The sequence below is a fragment of the Phyllostomus discolor genome, chromosome 1 (assembly GCF_004126475.2).
Source record: "Phyllostomus discolor isolate MPI-MPIP mPhyDis1 chromosome 1, mPhyDis1.pri.v3, whole genome shotgun sequence".
NCBI classification, from domain to species: Eukaryota; Metazoa; Chordata; class Mammalia; order Chiroptera; family Phyllostomidae; genus Phyllostomus; species Phyllostomus discolor.
The window spans coordinates 127,098,060-127,121,441 of NC_040903.2; the positions used below are offsets into that span (position 1 = coordinate 127,098,060).

Genomic DNA, 23,382 nt, shown 5'->3' on the forward strand with positions numbered 1-23,382 from the left:
TTGCCTTAGTCAACAAATGAATAATCATCACTTACTGTGTATGCATCAGGTACATGATGCTGGGGATAGAGCAGTAAAATGAAGCTCTCAAATCCTGCCCTCCTGGGGCTAACAGTCTTATGTTGTGTTGCCTATATGTTCTTCAACAGAGAAAATCTACTTCAACACATATGTCTGTGAAGGAAATACACAGGTATGCCATTTGTATTTAACTTTATGTCAGAAAATTACTTATTTCCATGTGCTTCTGAAGGTTCCATGTCAATCTAAAGAATACTAGACCTAGCTATTTGAGACAGAATATGTAATGCTTTTCCCCTAAGACCTTTATAATAGTACCAATTTCTATTCAACCACTATCATTCTTAATGCAGAAATAGGCTGAATTTATAAAAACGTTCTTGAAATGAATAAAAGCATTATAATTTTATGTAGACTATGACATTTTATCTACAGAAGCAAAAGTGTAATAATAATAATACATAAGATGATACAAAGATAACTCAGGCTGTTTATTATTCCTACTGTTTTGGTTTATAAAGATGAGTGAATGGTCTTACAGAGTCAAAATTTAAGAGGGTGATTGTCATATCCTGAGATACCTAATAATTAGGTCTTAATTTTAAAACAAATTTAAGTTATTGCCTAAGTTTATACTAAAATTACTCAGAGATGCTAAAATTCAATGCATAGATTAATGATGACATTAAAAAAGAGAAAGTTATAGTTTATTCCAAGTTCTCTTATAAAATATGTCAACCAATGTCTCTTTTTATATTTATATTATAAAAGATATTTATTACCAAATTATAGAATAACTCACATTACACACACACATATAAATCAATCCTACATGCACTAACCACCCTGAGATAGCTATGGTTTGCATTTTCCTTAATTTCTTTCTGAGAATATTTGAAACTAATTTTTCCATTTTTAAATGCATGATCAAAGTACAAGAAATCTGAAGGTAAATCTCTCTCCAAAGCAAGACACATTCTTTTCAGAAAAAGCCAATTTCACATATCAGAAAATCCTCTCAGAAATATTTCATGCATACATGAGTGTGTATATATATATATATATATAGAGAGAGAGAGAGAGAGAGAGAGAGAGAGAGATTTGTACATATACAATTACCCTGTTTGCCCTATGCCTTTCATTTAACACATCACAGAGTTAATTCCAATTCTGTGTTCTATCTTCAACCCCATCCATTCTATCAGTAAATATCTCTCACATGCATGCAACATAATCTACTTGTGTGTTCCAATGGAAAATTAAAAAGTGTCAAGACTTGTTATTCTAAAATAGTATAACTGATGTCAATATAATGTATCTATGCACATGAGTAAACACATTTATAGTAAATTCTTAGAAGTAAAATGTTTAAAATAAGAAGCCTCATTGTTTATGAAACTCTTATTATGTTCTTATCTCTGTAGTAAAGAGGTAGTATTAAGCAAGAGCAAACTTGAATTTACAATTATATTTTGCATCATTTCATTATGATGTCAAAATATAAATGCCTCCTATAGATCCAAACAGCAAAAAAGGATTAATAAGCAAAAGCATTTACATGTATTCACTTTAGCTTAAAGAGTCCAGTAACTGTTATAATACTATCTAAATTCTAAGTTCCCAAAGAAAATTCTTTTTTATCTAAGGTTACTTTATTTATTAATGATAGTAACATTTTCCTTTTTATTACAATGTCTTTTATTAAGCACTTACTATGTGCCAGCTACCAAAAACATGTATTATCCAAATCAATTCTCCCAAGAGCAAAGTGAGGTAACTCACATTTGCTTCTATGCTGATACAACGGGCAGGGATGGAAATATTTCTCTTTTTTTAAATTTTAATTGTTATTCAAGTACAGTTGGCAGGGTACTATAGATAGTAGTTGGCAAAGCTGGGCCTATCACCTAGGGCTATCCCACTGCAAATCAATGCTCTTATACCTCATGATACAAGTTTTCAGAAAACTGTTAGAAGATTCTACAGTAAAGAAACATAAATATGATGCTTTTTTTGTCCACATATTTTTATTAGTGCAATGCCCAAATCATTTAAGTTGGGACTGTAACAACACAATTTTTCAGTATAATCTTATAAAGATTTTTTTCTTCTTGATAGTATATAGAAATAAAACACCTCATAAGAAATTATGATCAGTTCCTTAGTTCCAAGTTGTTGATATGTTGGCCTTCATCCACAGTCTTAGAAAATTTGACAACGGTTATTGTTCATGTACAATTGTTTATGCACAAGAAATATGGTTCCTTCTGGGGGAAAATGGAGACAACTGTACTTAAACAACAATAAAAAAATTAAAAAATAAATATGGTTCTCTCTCTAATGATTATCTTGAATGCCAATACTGAAGTCTGAAACAACTCAGGAAACATGGGCAAAACCCTGGAAGTTATTACAGAAGATCCTTTATAAAATTTAGAATCATGGCCCTGTGTAGCTCCTAATAGTACTTGCTTCCCTTCTATGTCCTTGCTAAGTGTTCATCAGTTGTCTGAACATATACAGATGCTCCTCCACTTGCAGTGGGGTTATGTCCCCAAAATCACATTTCAGTTGAAAACGCATTTAACACATCCAACCTCCTGAACATCATAGTTTAATCTAGCCTACCTTAAATATGCTCAAAACACTTTCTTTAGCCAAGAGTTGGGCACAATCACCTAAACAAGGAAAACACTGGAGAGTATTGCTCATTCACCCTCGTGACTGCCAGGCTGACTGAGAGCTGTGGCTCACTGTCTGTGCTCAGCATCATGAAAGAGTATCATACCACACACACCACTGGCCCAGGAAAAGGTAAAAATTCAAAATTTGAAGCATATGTTCTACTGAATGGTGGCACTTTCACACCATCATAATGTTAAAAAATTGTAAGTCTAATGTCCTAAGTCAGGGATCATCTGTACTTTGATTCCAATTTCACTATCAGCAAAGGCAGGACTTTAAAGTCTTATAAACCTTGGTAGAATCACAGCAATGATCATAACATTCAGTTTTTTAAATAAAAAAGAGGCAATATTACAAAAAGCTGTCATTATTTCAAGGCATAATATCTGAAAGTACCAATCATGGTGCTTTATTCATTGTAGGTGTGTAGTCATTATGTTTCCCTCAAGATGGTTTTCCTAAGGTTGCCCTGAGTTTTAACCCACTGAACACTAAGGAAACCCTTGAAATATTTGAAGATAATAGTCACATAATTTTAAGTACCTCCTTAATTTAAAGATCCACAGAGTCTGAACAATTATGAATCTGCCAAGTGGTATCATTATTGAACTGCCTCCATCTCATGTCTAATGGTGCACAATAAATCACAGGAGGCAGGTGTTCTGCACTAGTCTTTATACTTACCTTACATGAAAATGATTAAAATTAAACATTTAATCATCCAGATGTTTGCTTCACATGATACAAAAAGTCAACTGTTTTGAGCTATATGAGTAAATGAATCATTTTGTTTCACTGCAATTCATTCACTTATTTAATAATCATAGAATAACACAATGTTTGGTATAATACAGCCATCATCTTTAGTGGACCACTTAAAAATTGAAGGTATAATATAAGAGATATTTTATTAAGAAGAATTTAAAAAATTTAGAGAAGAAATATAGAATGAAGTTGAAAATTATTTCATTAATGAGTGTTTCAAATGCATTAATATTCAGAGGGATTCATATGATTGAATATGGAAATGCACCTGTGTTATTGAATACAAGTATAGAATTATATACTCAGATAAAGGAAAATATTTATAAATTATTATACAATTCCAGGGTCATATGATAGATAAATTAATGTATCACTAGGTCATTTATTGCTTAATGTAAATGTCACATTGTAAATTGAGAACAACTAATCATCCTTTCCTGTAATAGCAAGAGTTCAGCACTTAAATAAAACATAAATCTTGGTGACCTAAAAATTGTTATAACTACATTTGCAATTTCCCATTAACATCTTAAGAAAATAACTTTAAGTAATGGATATATTCAATAAGGTACAACCCAAGGTGAAGGGCTTTTTTGAGAGAGTGACAGAAGATAGGTGTAGGTGATGTTGACTTTGAATTATTTTATTTTTTAAATTCTCACCCAAGATTATTTTCATTTATTTTACAGAGAGGGATGAAAGGGAAAAACAGAGAAAGAGAGAGAGAGACTGGGAATTGGACATCCAACCTAGATATGTGCCATGACCAGAATGGAACCCACAATCTTTTGGTGTACTGGACAATACTCCAATCAACTGAGCCATCTGGCCAGGGCTGAAATATTTCATTCATTCATTCATTCATTTATAGAGACAGGGGAAGGGAGGAAAAGCAGGAAAGAAACATCAATGTGTGGTTGCCCCAGGGCTGAAATATTTTATTTGTTTGTTTGTTTATTTGTTTGTTTATTTATTTATTTATAGAGACAGAGGAAGAGAAGGAAAGGAACATCAATGTGTAGTTGCCTCTTGTGTGCCCCCTACTGGGGACCTGGCCTGTAACCCAGGCATATGCCTTGACTGTGAATTGAACCAGTGACCCATTGATTCACAGACCAGCACTCAATCCACTGAGCCACACTAGCCAGGGCTGAAATGTTTGCTTTGTTGTTGTTGTTGTTGTTGTTGTTGTTGTTGTTGTTGAAGTACAGTTGTCTCCATTTTCACCCCAACACGCCCCCCTCCCCAACCCAACTACCTGCTTTGGCTTTGTCCATGGGTCCTTTACACATATTCCTTGATGGCCCTTCCTCTAGTATCCTCCATTATCCCTCCCCCGCTCTGGTTACTGTCAGTTTGTTCTTTATTTCAATGTCCCTGAAGAAACTAATATGTTCACCAAATTTATAATGATAATTTAAAAAATGGATTTTCCATTTTATGCAAATAAATGTACTTTTATTTTATATTAAGAAATAATACAATTTCTTATGTGATAATAATGTATGTTCTACTTAACTTTTCTTAGAATTAGTTCTGATCTCTTTTTTAAAAAAATATTGTTTTTTTTCCATTACCGTTTACCCCCCTTAAACCCTCTTCCACCTCCACCCACCCCCCACTTCCCACAAACACCATACTGTGGTCATGTCTTTGAGTCCTTTTTCTCTTTGCTCAATCCCTGCACCCCATAACCTTCCCCCAGAGCTGTCATCCTGCTTTCCATGTATAAGTCTGTCTCTGTTTTGCTTGTTAGTTCATTTGTTCATTAGATTTCATATATGAGTGAAATCATATTGTATTTGTTTTTCTCTAATTGGCTTATTTCACTTAGAATAATGCTCTCTAGGTTCATTGATACCTTCACAAAGGGTAAAATTTTCTTCCTTTTTACAGCTGAGTAGTATTTCATATAATGGATTTGTCATTATAACAAAATAAGAGACTAACTTAGTAACTGATTTAGTAAAGAAACAAAATGCATTATCATAATTTGACTCTAATCACAAAAAGTCCTATTTATTAAGTTGTAGTTGCAAAACTCTAATACAAAAATTAAATAAAATAAATGTAAAGTAAGGCCTAACTGAAGACTATGGAGCTAATAAGTATTTTCTTGCCTACTAATAATTTCTTAAATGACAATCAAAAGAACATAAATATTAATAATTCAATATATAAACCATTCACTAGATAAGTTTACTCTGCTAAAATTTTCTTGAAATTCCTTTGAATTTCAAAGTTCAGGAAACATTTTTTTTTTCTTTTAAAAGACAATGTTGGCACTTTCGGGGGGTAAAGTGTTTGCTACAAAGTTTATTTGCAGGTGAACAGCACACCATTTACAAAACATGTCTGGCACAATCAAGCCTGCACTCCTCTCACACACTGGGGCCTCAGGAAGACCTAGTCCCCCAACAACTATAAACAGTCCCAGGCAATGAGTGCATGAAAACCACTTCTTCCTTCAGCAAACAAAATTATTTATGAAGCTGTGCATTTCAGCAATACGGAACAAAAGGAAAAGAGTAACCTCAAAGAAAGCTTCCTTCCTGGTGGAAGCTGTCATTTTGCAGACATGAAATATTTGTATCAGCAGTCTTATATGTCAACAGGAGGGGGTTACATATGAGAGCAACAACAGTAAGCCTTTTATTTATAACCAACAGGGAAAAAGAAGACTCTCTTTGCACACCAGTTCTTGCCCACACTTTCGGAGATCAGGGTTAGCATGACCCACCCCACTAATGAACCCCCAGGTTTCACATTTGCACCCATTACCTTCCTTTGAATTCCCTTCCCAATGCTCCATTCCAAAACTGGAGAGCTGCCCATGGACTGTTGTGACTTTAGGTCACATCATAAATCCCTGAATATTCACCTTCCATTTAATGGTTGACTCTTGGCCTATGTGAGCACAGGCAGGGTTTTACAGAAACAAACTCAGAAAAACCATCTATTCTCCCCAGCCCAGCTACTATGTGTCCCCAGCTCTAAGCTGACAACCCAGTCCAAACAATAGGGCTGATAAATAGTGAATCAGCATTTTGTTCAATTGGTGGCACTTAAATTCTTTTGAGTTGAAAAGTTGCCACAATTTTGTACTCAGGGCAGGTTTCAAAGGCAGTCAAAGCAGCAAATCTTCAAGGGACCCTTACACAGCCAGAAGTTCCTTTCTAGGTGATGTACATAAAATATTTAGTAACCAGGACTGTGGAAGGACTAAAGAAGAGCTCCCAGGTCTCTAAAAAAGGCCATTTCTTAAGATCATTTGTGGAGTCCTATGGACAAAAGGTCTGTACACACTGTATGCATGGTTGGCAGGAAATGTAGGCAGCTCCAGGGAAGCTGGGGTATCAGGTGAATGTCCAGCTCCTGGCACTGGTAGAGGGCAACACTGTCCAATACCCACTCTCAGGTCACCACAGGTACCTCATACATTTGCCCAATTACATGGAGGCCACCATCTTCTGTCTACTATCTGGCCGCACAACCACAACTGGATGAGTACTCTTGCTGAGGGTGAATGACATAGGTAGGCTCCTTCACCACAGAAGCCATGTGGTGCACCATCCACTCTAAAATTGATCTGTAGGTTTGCTGCTAAAGGACCCAGAGCAACAGATTTCTAGGCCCCTGCACATCTTTCCATCCTGGGACTCGCCTGCTCACTTTGGACCTTGCTGGGTCCTTCCAGATTTTCATCCCATGGTGAAGTGAGAGAATTGTCCCTTTACTTTCTCCCTGTTCTAGCTCTTGGTCTGCTCTGACAATCAGTCAGTCCTGCTCTGTTCCTTTGAATGCGGGGAAAAATTTAAGTGCAGCATTCCTGTTAATCTGAGTGGTTTGGAAAAAGTCAAGAGACAGTTATTATGGTCATTCAAATCTGTATGTCAGTGCGTCACCTCAGTAATAACCTTTTTCATTTACCAGAGAATATCAACAAATTCTTATTAATACATGTTTATTTCAACTACATGTATCCACATACAGCATTTCTTTCCTTCCTCCCTGGCTCTTTCTTCTTTTCTGTTCCCGCATTTCACCCCTTTCTTCCTCCCTTTTCTCTACCTCTTGTCTTCTCTCTCCTGCCCCCTCTGTTCCTTCCTTTCCTCCACAACTTCACTTCTTGCAGGTGAAATTAGAAATGCTTTCATATAGAAACCATTAAACTATACACTCTCTGAACATAAGAATTTTTCAAACACATTAAATAGACTTTTAATGCATGTATATTATATACTTTCAGAATTCTGATTCATGCATAAATTTATATAGGCCAGATCAAATTTTTAATATGCATATGAGAAAGTATGTGTATCACCTGTTTATTAATATTCATTCTGCAAGTAATACATGAGTACATTCCTTCTTTTAAAGTTATATATAATAGATAGGAGTTATGAGGTTGCTGTAGCTACAAAAGTGTAGCAGGAGGCATCATGCTGAGAGAACTCTCCTGTATTTGGCTTACATACCTACACATGTGATCAAATTTAGAAAACTAAATATAAACACACACAAATACATGTAAAATTGGTAAACTCCAAATAATGTCAGTGGATTGTATTAATGTAGGTTCCTGATTGTGATGTGAGATGCTATGCTACAGTTATGCTAGAAGTTACCACTGGGAGAAACTAGGTGTAGAGTATATGGGGATCTTTGTATTATTTCTCACAACTGCAGTACATCTACATAGTGGAACATCATGTGCCTTAAGGTGACTCTTGAGGGTCAACAGTACCAGGCTACAATCTCAACATTCATTAATAGAAAAGGAATGTCCAGAACATCAAATTTTACACTCCCAGTAAATTATTTGGTGATCATCAAACTATTGCTGAACCATAGTGAACCTCACAGAAAAACCAGGAAAAAAGCCTAAATCCATCAGTCAATGAAAAAGGCTGACTTGCTGCTCACTTTGGGTAGCAGAGTGCATCAGTGACATTAATATAAAGGACAGGAATTAGGTTTTCCACCAAAAATGCGGTGTGGTAAATTATGAACTGCTGTGAGCCCTGCTGTGCTGAGGTGGAGCAGAATCTTTACCTGCTCTTCACTGTCACTTCTCCCTTTTTTGCACAAAAAAGGTAAAAGAAAATGCATATTATCTAATGCTTGGAGAATGTGAGGTAGATTAAAAGTGTGGGAGAAAATACGTAGTAGTGTGGACAGGAATCATTCTGTGTTTTGGATGTGGTGATGGTTGCTTGGTTTTTAATGCATTAGTTTAAGTTCTGACAAAATGCTTAATATATTGTATTAAAAATTAAATTTACTTTGAATGCATTAAGCCCAAACAAATAACTGTATGGTGTACATAAATTGAACTCACACAGGCATACTATATACATAGTATATTAGAAATAGCTATGTTATATATACATAGATATATAGTATATTAGCAATATCTACTTTATGCAGATATGTATAAAGTAGATATTCCTAATGTCCATACCCACATAAGTACATATTAGAACATTATACAAATAAGTATATCTATAGATTAAGCCATCTAGCCATCCATTCAGAGAGGGAGAGAGAGACAGCATGCTTTCTAATGGCCACACTAAGAACACTAGATCTTATATATTAGTCAGTGAGTTAAAAACTAGGCTGTAGACCCTGGGCAACTGTTGAGCAATTGTTAGTTGTATTCACAGTGGGCTAAAGGAATATTTTGGAACAATTTTAGACAAATGAGGACCACATGGAGATTGGGAATTGGAAGCACTGTAACAGGCAATACAGGTGTAAGAAATCTAAAAGCACAGGGTTACTTCTTTTGTGACAGAAAGGTAATATTTAAAGTCACAATCACAACTACAGGGAAGATCTGGAGTGAGAGGTATCTAGAGAATCCCTAGAGAGGGATCTAGAGAATGGAGTGAGAGGTATCACATTTACAATATATTACTAATGGTATATCATGTGCCTTAGTTCTTGTATCAGCCTATAAGAGCTGTGAGGACCAACAACATCCTATGGGTAACTGTATGCCCTGCAGTATGAAGCACACTCAGCTACATCTAACAGACACTTGAGAAATACAAATTAAATATTTCAAACAGCAGATAACGGAAAATCATATACTAAAAAACTCAGAGAAGTGACCTGTTGAGTATAAGGTTTCTAAAAGAAAAGATAACTTGAAAGGAGATGTTCTAAAAGTAAGATCCACATGATGCAATTAGAAATTATTTTGATGACAAAGGGGTTTTTTGAGGGGAAAAGTCAAGGAAACCATGAAGACTGAACAGGAAGAATTCCTTATAAGTTCAGATTGTAAAGTGGTATGTATGAGACAGAAGGGCCCTGACCAGTATTGCTCAGTTGGTTGGGTGTCATCCTTCAAAGCAAAGGGTTGTTAGTTCAATTTCCAGTGAGGGCACATGCCTGGGTAGCAGGTTCTGTCCCCAGGCAGGGCACATGCAAGAAAAAACTGATCAATGTATCTCTCTCACATCAGTGTTCTCTCTCTCTTTCTCCCTCCCTTCCCCTCTCTCTAAAAGTAAATAAATAAATAAAGTCTTTAAAAAGAGACAGAAGGAGGACAGAGAGCCAAAGACTGATATAAAAGCATTTACAAAACACTTTCGGATACATTATTTCCTTAGACAGTAACTCTGCTGTCCTTGGTCTTTTCTTGTTCAGCAAAAGGACATAAGAAACAGCGCTTATTAATCTGTGACACTGTGACTGACACGAAATTGGGATTTAAAAATGTCTCTATAGGTTTAATGGGTGGGCCAAGACTGTCAAAATGAAATATAATAGGGCCGAAGCTAAAGATGCTTAAATTCAGAAACTACGCTATTAAAGGGTAGGTTGAACTATATATCTTTCAAGGCAGTTTACATGAAATACACGTAAGGTATTGTATTAATTGTGCCCATGATCCTAAATGTCAACAGTTCCAGGGCTTCAAATTCAACATTTATTAATAGAAAAGAAACATCAAGAAAAATAAGTTTAATAGTTTCAGTGAATTATTTGGCCCTTATTGAATCACATCTGGAACACAGTGAGTCTCATTCCGAATTCTGGTGGAACATGCCTAAAAGGCAGACATCCAGGAGAAGTATAGCCAACCCCCAACCACTGCAAATGACAAATGGCTGAAAAATAAAACTGGAAATTCTATATTGGGAAAAAGATAAGATACAGGGAAGATATCTTCGGATATCATTTTTAAGGGGTAGGAAGATGGGGTATGAAAATCAGACAGCATGATTGGGAATAAAGGATAAGAGTTGCATGGGGATTTTACTTTTGCATTAAGGACATGCTATTTGAATAGTCCCACATTAGGACAGGCCAGAGGCATTGAGTTTGTTGTTCACTGGCACACTCATTGTACATGGATATCAAAGGTCACTCATGGGACTGCCTCTAATTATTAGAGTCTAATAAGACAGCCAGGTTTAGGAAAGCCCTTCTTCAAAAGTGAATTGATTTTCTAGCACCCTCAGAGTGTGGCTGTGCTTAGAGAGGCCTCTTACAAAGTGCTGAGATAAACAGACACATATAGGTATCATCATTGAATGTATAATAGTGAATATAAGACTAAATATAAATTAGGAAATTTACCTCAACTCCTAGGATATTATCTACTGTATAAGCAATATATTTCTACTTCAATACCCACGAGTGTGAGGAGGACATAGTTTTAACTATTTTTCAATATATTCTAGTTTGTAATTGTTGATGTTTGACCAAGGGAACAGTAATTGCACTACTAACTAAAAATGTGCACTTCTGAATTTTCCTGTAAGTGATATTAGCTCTGTAAAATCTAAGTCTTTGAGGTAGAGCATAATTTAATTTCATTTAGAGTGATTAATGCATTAGTCAAATGGTTCTGCACAGGTGTAAAAGAGATCAGAATAAAACAGAGCAAATTTTAATATTTTCCTCAGGTACTTTAAAAGTTTCAAAGTTTTTCCATACAACAAAGTCAGTGCGACCTTCAGAATATTCTTACAAAGCAGGCAGCACCATTACTGGTCTCATCTCCCAGGCCTGGATATAAGAAGACCCTTGCATAAGGCCAGGCCACTACTGGGGTAGAAGATAAAAGAAGACACTACAGAGTTTATGATTTCTTTTAAGTCTCTTTCAACTCAATTCCACTTTTCACATTTGCAGAAAAAGTTACTCAGGCACAAGAAACTTCAACCAAGTCATGTCAATAAAGAAGAAAATTGATGGCACTACCAAAGATGTGAGCAATAAGAAATAAAATGGAAATTTAATTTATAGGAGTCAAATTGGTAAATCATTTATGTAAACTTTTTCAATTTATTTTGGAGCTAAGGGCAATATATGTGTAAATTTATCTCCATATATCAAAATGAATAAGCTGAACAGAAAATATATTTTCATATGAAAATAAAAGTTACAGAGTTTTAGAATGTGCATATATTCCTATTGATGTTGACTTGAAGTTACCATTTTAAAGATTATTTCATTAAAAGATAGGCTGATTTTTTGACATGTGTCAGTAACTCTACTTCTTTTTATTTTTATCCTTATCTGAGGATATTTTTTATTGATTTTAGAGAGAAAGGAAGGGGGGAGAGAGAGAGGGACACACTGATGTGAGAGAGACACTGACCATGCTCTTACCTCAGATCAAACCTGATAATCATAGATGTTTTAAAATACTTAATACTCTAAAGTCATTTCTAAAAATGCAGACAAATGAACATTTTTCATAAAAATTAATTTAACTTAAAAACCATTCAGTTCAAAACTGGGAAAATGGGACAAACAAAAACTCATAGACACAGACAATAGTGCAGTGGTTACCAGAGATGAGGGGGTGGGAGGGGAGGTAGAGAGTATAGAGGGTCAAATGTATGGTGAGGAAAGAGATTGACTTTGGGTGGCGAGTCCACAATGCAATTTACAGACCATGTATTATGGAAATACACACTTGAAGCTCACAGGATCTTACTGACCAATGTCATCCCAATAAATTTAATAAAAATAAAATTGGGATACAGAAATAAAATATAAAAAAAACTTCAATTAAAAAAATCCCTTCCATAAAATTCTTTAAAATATCAAGAGATGTTGAAACATTATTTAATGAATGTAAGAGATCAGCGAACTTACAAAATTATTTTCATTCAAATTGACATTCTTTCCTGTATATAGGAGGAAACTAGTATTGCCAAAAAAAAAAAAAGGGCAAGGAAGGGGATGCAGATTTTGATAGTTTGAATGATTAATTAATTGCAAAAAGTGAGTTTACTGTTGAAAACTTTGATTCTGGACTTGTAACTGCAATTCAGAATCATTTTTAAAAGATGCCATGTGTGAATAAATGGCTAATTCATGTATTGAGCTGAAGGGAAGTTTTTAAGCCCAAAACAGATGGATCCTTAGATTTGTTGGTTTATAAGTTTATTTTTTTCAAATTATAAGACAAAGTTATTAAGAAAGTTACAGAGGTAGTAGAAATGAGCCAGATGGTCTGTGTAGGTTCAGGAAACAGGTTACAGAAGTAAAAGTTGGGCCCTTGGAGCTTAGGAGAGAGAAAGGCAAAGGTAACTCAGGAAGAAGAAGGGAGAAGAAGGGAGAAAAGGAGGAAGAAGAGGGGGAAGGGAAAGACACCAGCGTGCTCCCAGGAGAGAAAGTGTGCAGGTAAGTTCATTTTTTAAAAGACCTCTCAAACACAACATACTTGATCAATTTTTGATGGAGTCATTAAAATTACAGTTGCCATTTTTGTCAAAGTGATAAAAACATCTCTCATCTAAAATGCTCAGACAGACATTCAGCTGAGTTAAGAACAGTAGAACCAAGAGACTCATAAAATGTTTTGGCTTCAAGATAAAAGACAGCTATAAAATCTGGAAACTTTTCCAATCTTATGCAGTAGACTTGATGGATTGTCTTATGATGAAGAATTAAGAAAGAATGTTAGAAGTCTAAAAAAGAGTATAATTCTTAGTGTTAAAGGAAATCTGAGTGTTAATTTAAAAAGGACTTAGACAATTTTAAGGATCATGCAGAATCTTTCACTCTGCCTTTCTAAAAAGAGATAGAGAGAACATGGGTTTCAATTTGTTTTATTTTTATAGTTGAACTTCTTATGTCACTTTTTGGAAGTGATACACAGGGGTGTGTTTTTCCTTCTTTGAGAGTCTTTCAGTTCATTAAGACTATCTATCTGGGGCTCAGACACTGTTAGATGTTTTTGCTGAGTGATCCCATTGCCTTTTATTTTCCTCTGAATTATAGATTTTTTAAGTTGTTAGCCTGAACTCTCAGAGGTAGTTAGAGCCATTTTATTTGTGTTTTCTTCAAAAAGAAGCCACGCAACACCTTCTAATTTTGTCTGCATGTCCTGTTAGTGATTGCTGACCCTGCAAGTTTACCAGATAAATGTGAGTGATGGCAGATTGCCCAAGTGAGGTACAGCCCTTTAGGTTTTGTAAAAACCACACACAGAGGAGGGATGTTGCCAACATCACCACCAGAATCTTCCCATTAAGTGAGAATTGACCTGAAAGTAAGGATGGGCTGATATTCCTGCAGTGTCATGAAAACAAAGCAGACACTTTGCCTGAAATATAAACAAACAAACAAACAAACAAACCAATAAATACTCCGTAGGAATGTTCTCATGTAATCTTGTGTGATTAAAGCTAGGATAAATTTCTAAAGAAGAATTTAAGAAGAAACAAAAATGTTTTTCTGTTGTTGCTGTTGGTGGGGGTAGGAACAGATCATGGACAGAATTGCCAAACGGCCAAAATAAATTTAAAATTTCTGTGGATAGACTTATAATATTCTTAATAAACCCTAAATGCTATGCAGCACCTTCCAAAGCACTCAGCAAAAAGGTCTGAATGTTTCTTTACACACAGATCTTAAACAATAGAGCTAGTTTTGGTTCTTTCAAGGCAGCACTGGAGGCAGCACTGAATAATCAACTCCTAAGCAAAGATGTAAACAGGGTGATTTTTTCTTTGATCTTCCTCTTTCAGCCAGCCATCTTTCCCTTTTCAGTATTCATTCCCAACAGCACCAAATGGTTAAATATTTCTATGCTATCTTTGAATCAAACTCAGTCCCATCTATCTGCAGCTGGCCTTCCCACAGTGAAACACAGCAACTGTACTCGAGGGTATTTGGAACGCTGTACCCCACCACTCCCACTTTCCAACACTCACACAGTTTGCACACGTGGAATATTTTAGGCATGCAGAGAAGAAACACACTTTGGCTCAAAGCCACATATGCAGCCCAATGCATTGCCAGCAATAAGATCCATACTTTTCAGACCTGAAGTCTGAATACTTTTTCAAATGTATATGTTTGACACATGGACATGAACTAAGGTGGGGGAATGCTGCTGGGAGGGCAGGTACAGGGCAGAGGGGAATATAGGGGAGAAAAAAAATGGGACAACTGTAATATCATAATAAAATATAAAAAAATTGTTCTTGATGGTGCTATTTTAAATTAATTTTATTTCCTTTTATTACATCATGCTGCTTGACTTCAGCTGCTTTTCCTCAATTACTGATCTGAAATTTATAAAACACCTCAACATTAAATGTTATTTAATATAAGCTGTTGCCAATAAGCAGTTTATCATTTTAACTTAGGAATGAGTTTTAAATTAACTTCCAATACTAAGACTATGCGAAGTCCTCCAGGCATGTGTAAAGTCAGCCTCAAATAAATGTTACACAGTCACTGTGAAAGGCCAAGAGAAGTCCCATTCCAACTGGAATCGCCTTGCCTATGTGTAAGCCGTTAGTAACCACACATTGCATAGGTTTCACAGAATGTCAAAATATTATGTCCCTCTCCTGGAACAACACTCAAGTTTAGGTTAAGATATGGGAAAAGAAAAAAAAAAAGAGCCTAAAAGCCAAAAAAAAATTTATATAAAATGTGTGTATATATACACACATACAAAGATATACAGAGCTCTCTATATATACATATTGATATTGCTCTGTCAAATATGTTGTTTAGTCTTTCACTGAAAATCTATCAACTGTCTATTAAAATATCACCAATACCACAATATATATATATTTATTTGTACAGTTTAACAGTTTAACTATGATGCATTATATGTTTCATACTTTTGAACCTCATGCAAAGGAAGAAGGTTAATAAAATAGTTTAACAGAGGAAAAGGTGGTGAGTCAAATCTAATGAGCTTTGGAAAGGTAAGTAACTGATTCCCATGATGGCCATTAGAAATCAAAAGAGTAGAAAAAAATGAACAAACCTTCATTTACATTATGGAAAAAGTATGACTAAGTAAAGTAGGCTACTGTTCATATACAATTACAGGAGTACACCAGGCCATAACTGCAACATCATAATGCCCCTGTGGAAATTCATGCATTATAGGTATCCTCGTTGTTATTTCTAGAATGTTTCTGAAAAGATGTCTGTGTGTCATGTGCTCTAATGCACATTAGCAAAAGTTATATTTCACATAGGATATTTCTTAGATATACTGTATTTCTTATATTTATTATATAAACTTACATATTTCACTTAGGAAAAAAGAGATTTGACTGACAGGAATCAGGAAGGAAAAATGATGGTCCTTTACAGGAAATATAATGAGTGAGGGTAGCAAAAACTATGTGTCCTACTTTGAGCTCTAATAAGGAAGGCACATTCCTATAGCCAATGGCAAGCCAACCTATTTAAGTACTGTGTTCTCATTTTATCTAATTAATATAATATGATCATCAATCTTATTTACATCTTGGGTTTTTAAGAGTAAGCATTTTTTAAATAACTAGATACAAAGCACTACCAAATAAATAATTTATGAGACAATTCAACTAATTACATCACAATTTCTATGAAGGACATAAGAGGTTAATACTTGAAACAATAATACTTGCCAGACTGTTTTTTAGCCTATAATAAGAGAAAGTAGAAAATATATATAAAAGCAGGGAATTAAGAGGAAATGGTGGTTATTCCAGGGAAGAAAAGAGTATTTCTGCAGCAGACAGAGGCAGACACCCTATGAAATACATCTATGCTTCCTGGAAGATATTTACAGATTTTAAAAAGTATAATAATATAGTTCCATGAAGACTGAGAATTATTTATTTAACAAGAAACTTTGAAATAATCACACAGATTTGACATTTGATAGTAACCCCAGCAAATATTTACCAACACCTGACAAATAAATCAAGGATTATTTTTTTTGAGATGAGAAATGTCAGAAGACACAGGAAGATATCCTTCTAGGCTGGACCTGTCATATGATATGTAGGAATAAACTTGTAAATCATGAGGCAATCAAATGTCAAAACTCTCCAAACACAACAGGTGAAGCCATGCAAGCAAATGGGAAGCTAAAAACATCCAGAGTCAGTAGTATGCTGGGTTCCAAAGTCAGAGAGCCCTGGCTTCTTATGCTCCCTCTACCTACTAATAACAATACCACCTGGAGAATTTTAATAGCTTCAAACCTCCAGTTTTTACCCCTAAAATGTGAAGACTAATTTTAGGCACCTTCTTTAACTGGTCATAAAAGTGAAATGAGAGAATGAATGTAAGGCATTATACCTGATATATAAGTGGTCACTAAAATATCATAATGACTGCTAAGTTCATTACTAAACTACCAGTTACAAAGAAATAAAAAAGGAAAAGGACAAAGCCACAAGGCAAAATATCATAGTGTTTTTCCACATTAATGATATCAATAAAAGTAACCATTCAGGACTATTAAAAAAAGAATAATCTGACAAAAGTAGAAAAAAGAGAGGAATATGGGACCATTTATTTACAAGGGGGTAACTGATTACTGAGATGTAAATAAGAAGAGTAGGAAAAATGAATAAGGCTTTTATTGTGGCTGTGAGGAGAGGAAAAATTAAGAACTGATATGATAAAATATGGGTAAACAAGATCATGTGTAAAGATGAAAATTAGTAATCATCACATAATACATTCCTAAGTTTAATTTATTATATTATATTGTATATTAATGATAATATATTCCTTAAAATATGTTTATAATTTTAAATTTCTTAACCATGTTTACCTGGATTTTATACACACACACATACACACACACACACACACACATTCAGCAAGAACTTTATAATATTCTATAAAATGTGAGCATACATATTATACAAAAATAAAAACCTGATTATATTGGGTTTTTTTGTTACTTTAAACATACTATAATTTCATATGTCCTTATAAGAATTAGAATAAGTAAATTTATGTATGTTTATGACCATTAAAGTCCAATGTAAATTATTTCTGCCTTCAGTGTAGCATATTAGAATACATTTCAGCTAAAGTTGCTAGCTAATTGAAATAGAAATGTCTTAATTCATTTCAAAGTTTTTTAATTTGTAACATGGTAGTCTCAAAGAGCATGTTACCAACTTAAAAATTTATTTTAATGTTGCTAAGTATGAAAAATTAGGCATTTCTTTCAATGTTTTAAAATCATTTTAATAAGATAATAAAATATTTTTAACAGAAATCATCATTAGATTTTCTCTTTTTATTGTATTGTTGTAAGAACACTTAACATGGGATTTGCACTCTCACCATATTTTTAAGTGTAGAATACAGTTTTATCTGTAGGCACAATGTCGTACAGAAAACCTCTAAAGCTTATTCATCTTGCCTAATGGAATTTTATACCCAGTTCGCACCTACCCCAAACCTTGATACCACCCTTCTATGCTTGGTTTCCACAAATATGACTATTTTAGACAAATTATATAAGTGAAATCACACAGTATGTAGTCTTCTTCTGTGATTGGCTTATTTTACTTTGCATGATGTACTCAAGCAGAGTCTGCCACTTTTTAGGTTGAATTTTACTATAAACATTTAGCAAAAGTTTTTGTTTATTTATTTTTGGTTTCTTTGGTAGGTTTATCTGTCTCTTGCTTTCTATTTCAATATTAAATATATGTATTTTAAAATATATTTTAATATTCTCTTCATATATATGGATTATAGATTATATAGTACTCTATAGTAAAGTCTTATGGATGAAAAGAATAAAATGATCTAAACAATATTTAGCTTTTCCAGAAATGATAAGGTGTACTTAGAGAGAATATAAGAGAATACAGTGCATTTGAATTAGAGGTAAACTGAACGTTGTAAGATCACTAAGTGAGCTAAGTGTTGCCATGATAAGAACAGCATTTAGAAATAAAGGTTCTATGTGGGTGACTTAGAATAATAGCTCTTATAATAATAGAAATTTCAATGGTAATTTCTTAAAATATACACATGTATCATAGATATAAAAATATCACACCCTATTACTATAAAATGATGCTATAATCTTGGGGCATTTCCATATTTTTAAAAAACAAATATTTAAAATGTTAGCTTAAAATAGTAAAGCATTCACTAAAAATCTACTTTTGCTGAAATAGAAAATGAAATAGAAAGGCTTAAATAGAACAAATAAGATGATATATTTCAATAAATGTGTAGGCCACTTTTAAATGATTTGTCCAAAGATAGGATAAAAATAAAACTTGGAAAAAAACCCCACATTTCTACAGATGCTCTTCTTTTTGCTTTTTATATGATGGTTAAAAACAAAAGATTCTACTAGTTCTTAATTCTGGAAGTCCAGAGGACAAGCAGTTCAGGGAAGTCCCTGAAGACCCTGGATCTTTGTGTCTAGAACTGTGATCCAATGTTTGGCTTCATCCTAAGGATGCTGCTTCCTCCTGAGAGTGGAAGAGGGCTTCTGGTAGCCATTGCTTCCTCAATTCAGCCATCTGCAAGAGAAGTGGCAAGAGCCTCTCTTGAATTGTAAAACAAACAAACAAACAAAGAATAACAAAATCCTTCCACCACTTTAATAGCCCAACATATATCAAGTGTTCACTCATCAAGTAGTAGTAGAGTATCAGTCAAAATGTGCTTAGATCTGGGTTTCTGAACCAGTAGCTACCAGACAGGTGGGATTACTATGATTGGCTTAAATTGACCATGGCTAGGATGTGGAGATTTGGCCAATTGCCTGTACATTCAGGAAGAGCTGAGATGGATTTGAGGGAATTAAGTATCATGTTTACTTCTGCTAACCAGGGCACTCTTCCTATACAGATGTGGCACAATACACAACTAATAGGAACTATTTGAAGTTCAGGTATACAGGCTTAAAGTGGTTACATCGACTAGCACTTTTGCCTATTTTTAGCAAAACATATATTTCTCTGGCCTTTCTATTCCATGTCACACAAATCAAAGGACAGATACATAACTCGACATTTGATGATATGGTTGACTAATTTTGTTAAGCTCAATATCACTTAGATTAGTGGCACTTCAAATCACAAAACAGAGAAGTACATATTATGTAATTGCATCCCATAACCATCTTATTGTGAACTTACTATTTGTCAGGCAGTTAAGTCCAATGAAGTATATATGGTGTTTCCCTTCTGACAGATGAGGAAATCATGGCTTTAAAAGTCCAAGTAACTTCCCCAAGGTGACTGAGTTGAGATATAGGTGCAAGACCATAGCCGTTCCCTTAATGTAAGTCCAATTATCTTTTGCTATATGCAATGTAACATGTCCACATTTTATCTATGCCTAACAAGACACTAAAAGTGGGCACTTTCTGTCTCAGTTTTGGGAGAGATCACGAAAGCTGAGAACAATGAAAAAGTGATAAGTATCCCCCCATTCCACAGGGAAGAGGTAGACCATGAATGCCAAACTTGTGATATTAGTGATCTAAATCTGCTTAGTGACTTTTGGCCTATCATTCTCTTCTAGGGTAAGAAGTTGGATGCAAAGAAACAAGCAGAGAGACTTTTCAGAGAACTTCGTAGGAATGCTGTGGCACTTCCCCTCTGATATCTCCTATGTGAGAAAAGGGGTGTGATTACCTCACTCTCAAATTCAGTGAGAATCAACAGAGGGACTTCTCCTAGGGATTGACCTGTGCCACTTAAAAGTTATAGAAGTTGAGACTGAAACTGGACTATACCTTGGAAATTTCTGAAGGTAAGAAGCTGTAGAGCTGGCATTCCGGTTAGAGACATGCAGAGTAGAGAGGGTTATACTTCTAACAATGATGAGTCAAAAGTTCCTATTTCCAGCCGATCAGATGAGTTTAATTTAGTTTATCCAAATATAGATAATGTCTGGGGGCTGAAACAAGAGTCATGCACAGCATCCCTGAGGAAATGCATTACCTCTGTAATAATGAAAGAAACCAGTATCTCTGATTAACTTCCAAAGTTTCTCAAAAGAAAATCAGCTTAGAACACCCAACAAGCTCAAAGAACACCAATAACAGAGAACATCAGAGTCAAGCAAGGAAAGTTCTTCCTTGTCTTCAACTCTCTTCCTTTTACCAACTCTAGCCTCAGACTAGAAACCATGCAACAGTGAGTAGGGCAAAAGAAGAAGGAAGTGGGGAAAGAGAGAAAGATGAACACAATCTTCACTTGGCCTCACTGCATTTTCTAGCCTGAAAGAAGACTGAGTTGCAGGAGAGAAGAAAATGAAAAGAAAAATAAGGAATTGGAAAATTAAATTAGAATGAGCCACTTAATTTCTGAAACTAGACTGCTGTTATAAGTAAAAGATATATATTATCTAACAGTGACAAAGAAGTTGTGGAACTTGCAGAGATTTGCCCAGATAAAAGGATAACACTGCCCCTATCCAAGGACAGGAATACTTGTTGTCTGAGTGCAGCCGGTAAGCACTGTGCTTTCGGCATACTGGCACCATACACCCAAATACTAACAATAATAACAACCATCACCTTGTATTTGAATAAATTACTTTTCCATTGGTATACACATAGTAACTGGACTTCCTTTTGCATTGAGTGGTGAAGTTAAAGAATTAATATTTAAAGGATTACAAAGGCTTGGATCAAAGTCTTGCTTCCTGCATGTTTTAGTTTTTCAGTCTTGGATCCATTCACACTTAGGCTTTTTCATTCTCAGCTTCTTTATGTACAAATAATATAAATATGCTTTCCTTTAACATAGTTTTTCTCAGTCAAATATGATTTTGTCTCACAGAATATATTTGGCACTATCAGGAGACATTTTTAGTTTTTGCAACTGGAAGGTGTTACTGGCATCTAGCAGGAAAAGGTTGGGGATGTTGCTAAACATATTGCAGTGCACAGGAGAGTCTCCCACAACATGTGGCCCTAAAATCAATGCTGCTGAAGTAGAGAGAAGCTCCTTTTAAGCAAGACCTATTAGAGTTATAAAATATGTAAAATGTAAACCTCAGGATTTGACAAAGAAGGGACACTTAATGGAGGCTAATGTAACCCTTAGCATGAGTCCTACTGCAAGTAATGGAAAGTCTGACTTAAATTGGCTTAAAAGAATATGAAAAAAATATTAATTGACAGAAGAGGAAGCTGTGGTGAAGAGGGGCTTCAGCAGAGTTCAAAGGTGTCATCACAGACTCAGATTCCTGACTCTCCTCATGTGCACAGTGTTTTATCCTAAAGTTTGTCCCCTCACCATGCAGATGCCAATGAGTTTAAAGCTACATGTTTGAGATGCACATCTAGGCAGAGAAGAATACAGCTTTAATAGTTATCTCTTTGTTTTTTAATATTCAATGTTTCACAGTTTTGCAAATCATCCTTGCACAGGGGACATAGTCATCTTCTCTGTGTGATTCTAACAATAGTGTAAATGCTGCCAAAGTGAGCATTATAATTCTCTCTTAAATACAAAAATTTCTGTCCCAAGTGTGCCCAGCAAGTCTGTCCTCAACATGCACTGACCCATCAAAGCCTACTCTAAGCCATTCTCGTGCCTCAAATGTTTAGCTGAAGGTAAGCAGATGGAGCTGAGTGGAAGTGGGTGTGGAGGGGGAGGACAGCCACAGTGTCCAGAACCTCTGATTAGTACCAGTGCCGTTTTCATCTTTATTTATTTATAAACATGGAAACCTTAAAACACTAATCTGTAAGCTCAAGATACAGTATCAGAAAAGTGTTAGAAAGTGATCACTGATATCTTGAGATTGTGTTTTTTCAGAGCAATAAATACAAAGTAAAAGATGGTATGATTTAGGAAATAAACTAGATTGACAATAAACAAAGTTTCCAAGAATAAGGGAGAATAAAAAACTTGGTAGAGTAATTTAATCACACAAAACATTCCATTAAGAAATATAGAAGGAGAGAAGTTAGAAAATGAAAGAGGAACATGAGAGAATTATAAACTCTCTCGTTTCTGGGATAACAGACAGCCTGCAAATTAAGACCAAATGTGATATGATGTCAGGTGCTTTTTGTTAAGGGAGGAAGTTAATGAAGATCAGAGAGGCAGAGCTGGAATTCTGATTCTTACATTATAAACTGAATTTAAAACTGAAGATTAAGTAAATTAAACATTTCCACGTGATTGGATCAGAATATAATATTCTGATGGTTTAATACAAAGGAAAGACACTAGTAGAAAAATTTTAAATTTCAAAGATCTGGTCTTAGAAGAGTTGCTCTTTCATTTTTTTTTAAGCAAATCATTGCAAAATGGTCATGAGGAGGCATTAGATTTGGGGGAATGTTTTCCAACTCATTTATTTTTAATTTTCCCAACTTATTACAGTTCTTTAATACATAATTTCCTTCACTTCATAAATATGCAACTCATGACTATGAGGATCCTGGAAATCTTTCTGCCTCTACATATCTTTCCCCACCAATGATTCATATAAGTCCATTAATTTTCTAAGTTTTGAAAGGTCTGAAGAATATAGGAGGATACTGAAGTAAAATGTTCTGGAAAATAATGATGAGGTTTTGCATATTTGACAAAAAAATTAAAATACCACTGACCTCTGCATGTTAGAAAATAACAGCAGTCTGTCCAACTAAGTTCCTATTACAGTAAAGCATCA

The 23,382-nt window shown here is 34.8% G+C and overlaps 1 protein-coding gene and 1 non-coding gene across 4 annotated transcripts in view; both read right to left on the bottom strand.

Moving 5' to 3' along the window:
- Window positions 1-23,382, bottom strand: part of LRFN5 (leucine rich repeat and fibronectin type III domain containing 5) — a 297,779-nt gene that overhangs the window by 161,859 nt on the left and 112,538 nt on the right. The window lies entirely within an intron of this gene.
- Window positions 22,082-22,188, bottom strand: LOC114493611. The gene has a single exon (XR_003684240.1). It is a non-coding gene; the product is annotated as a U6 spliceosomal RNA (small nuclear RNA).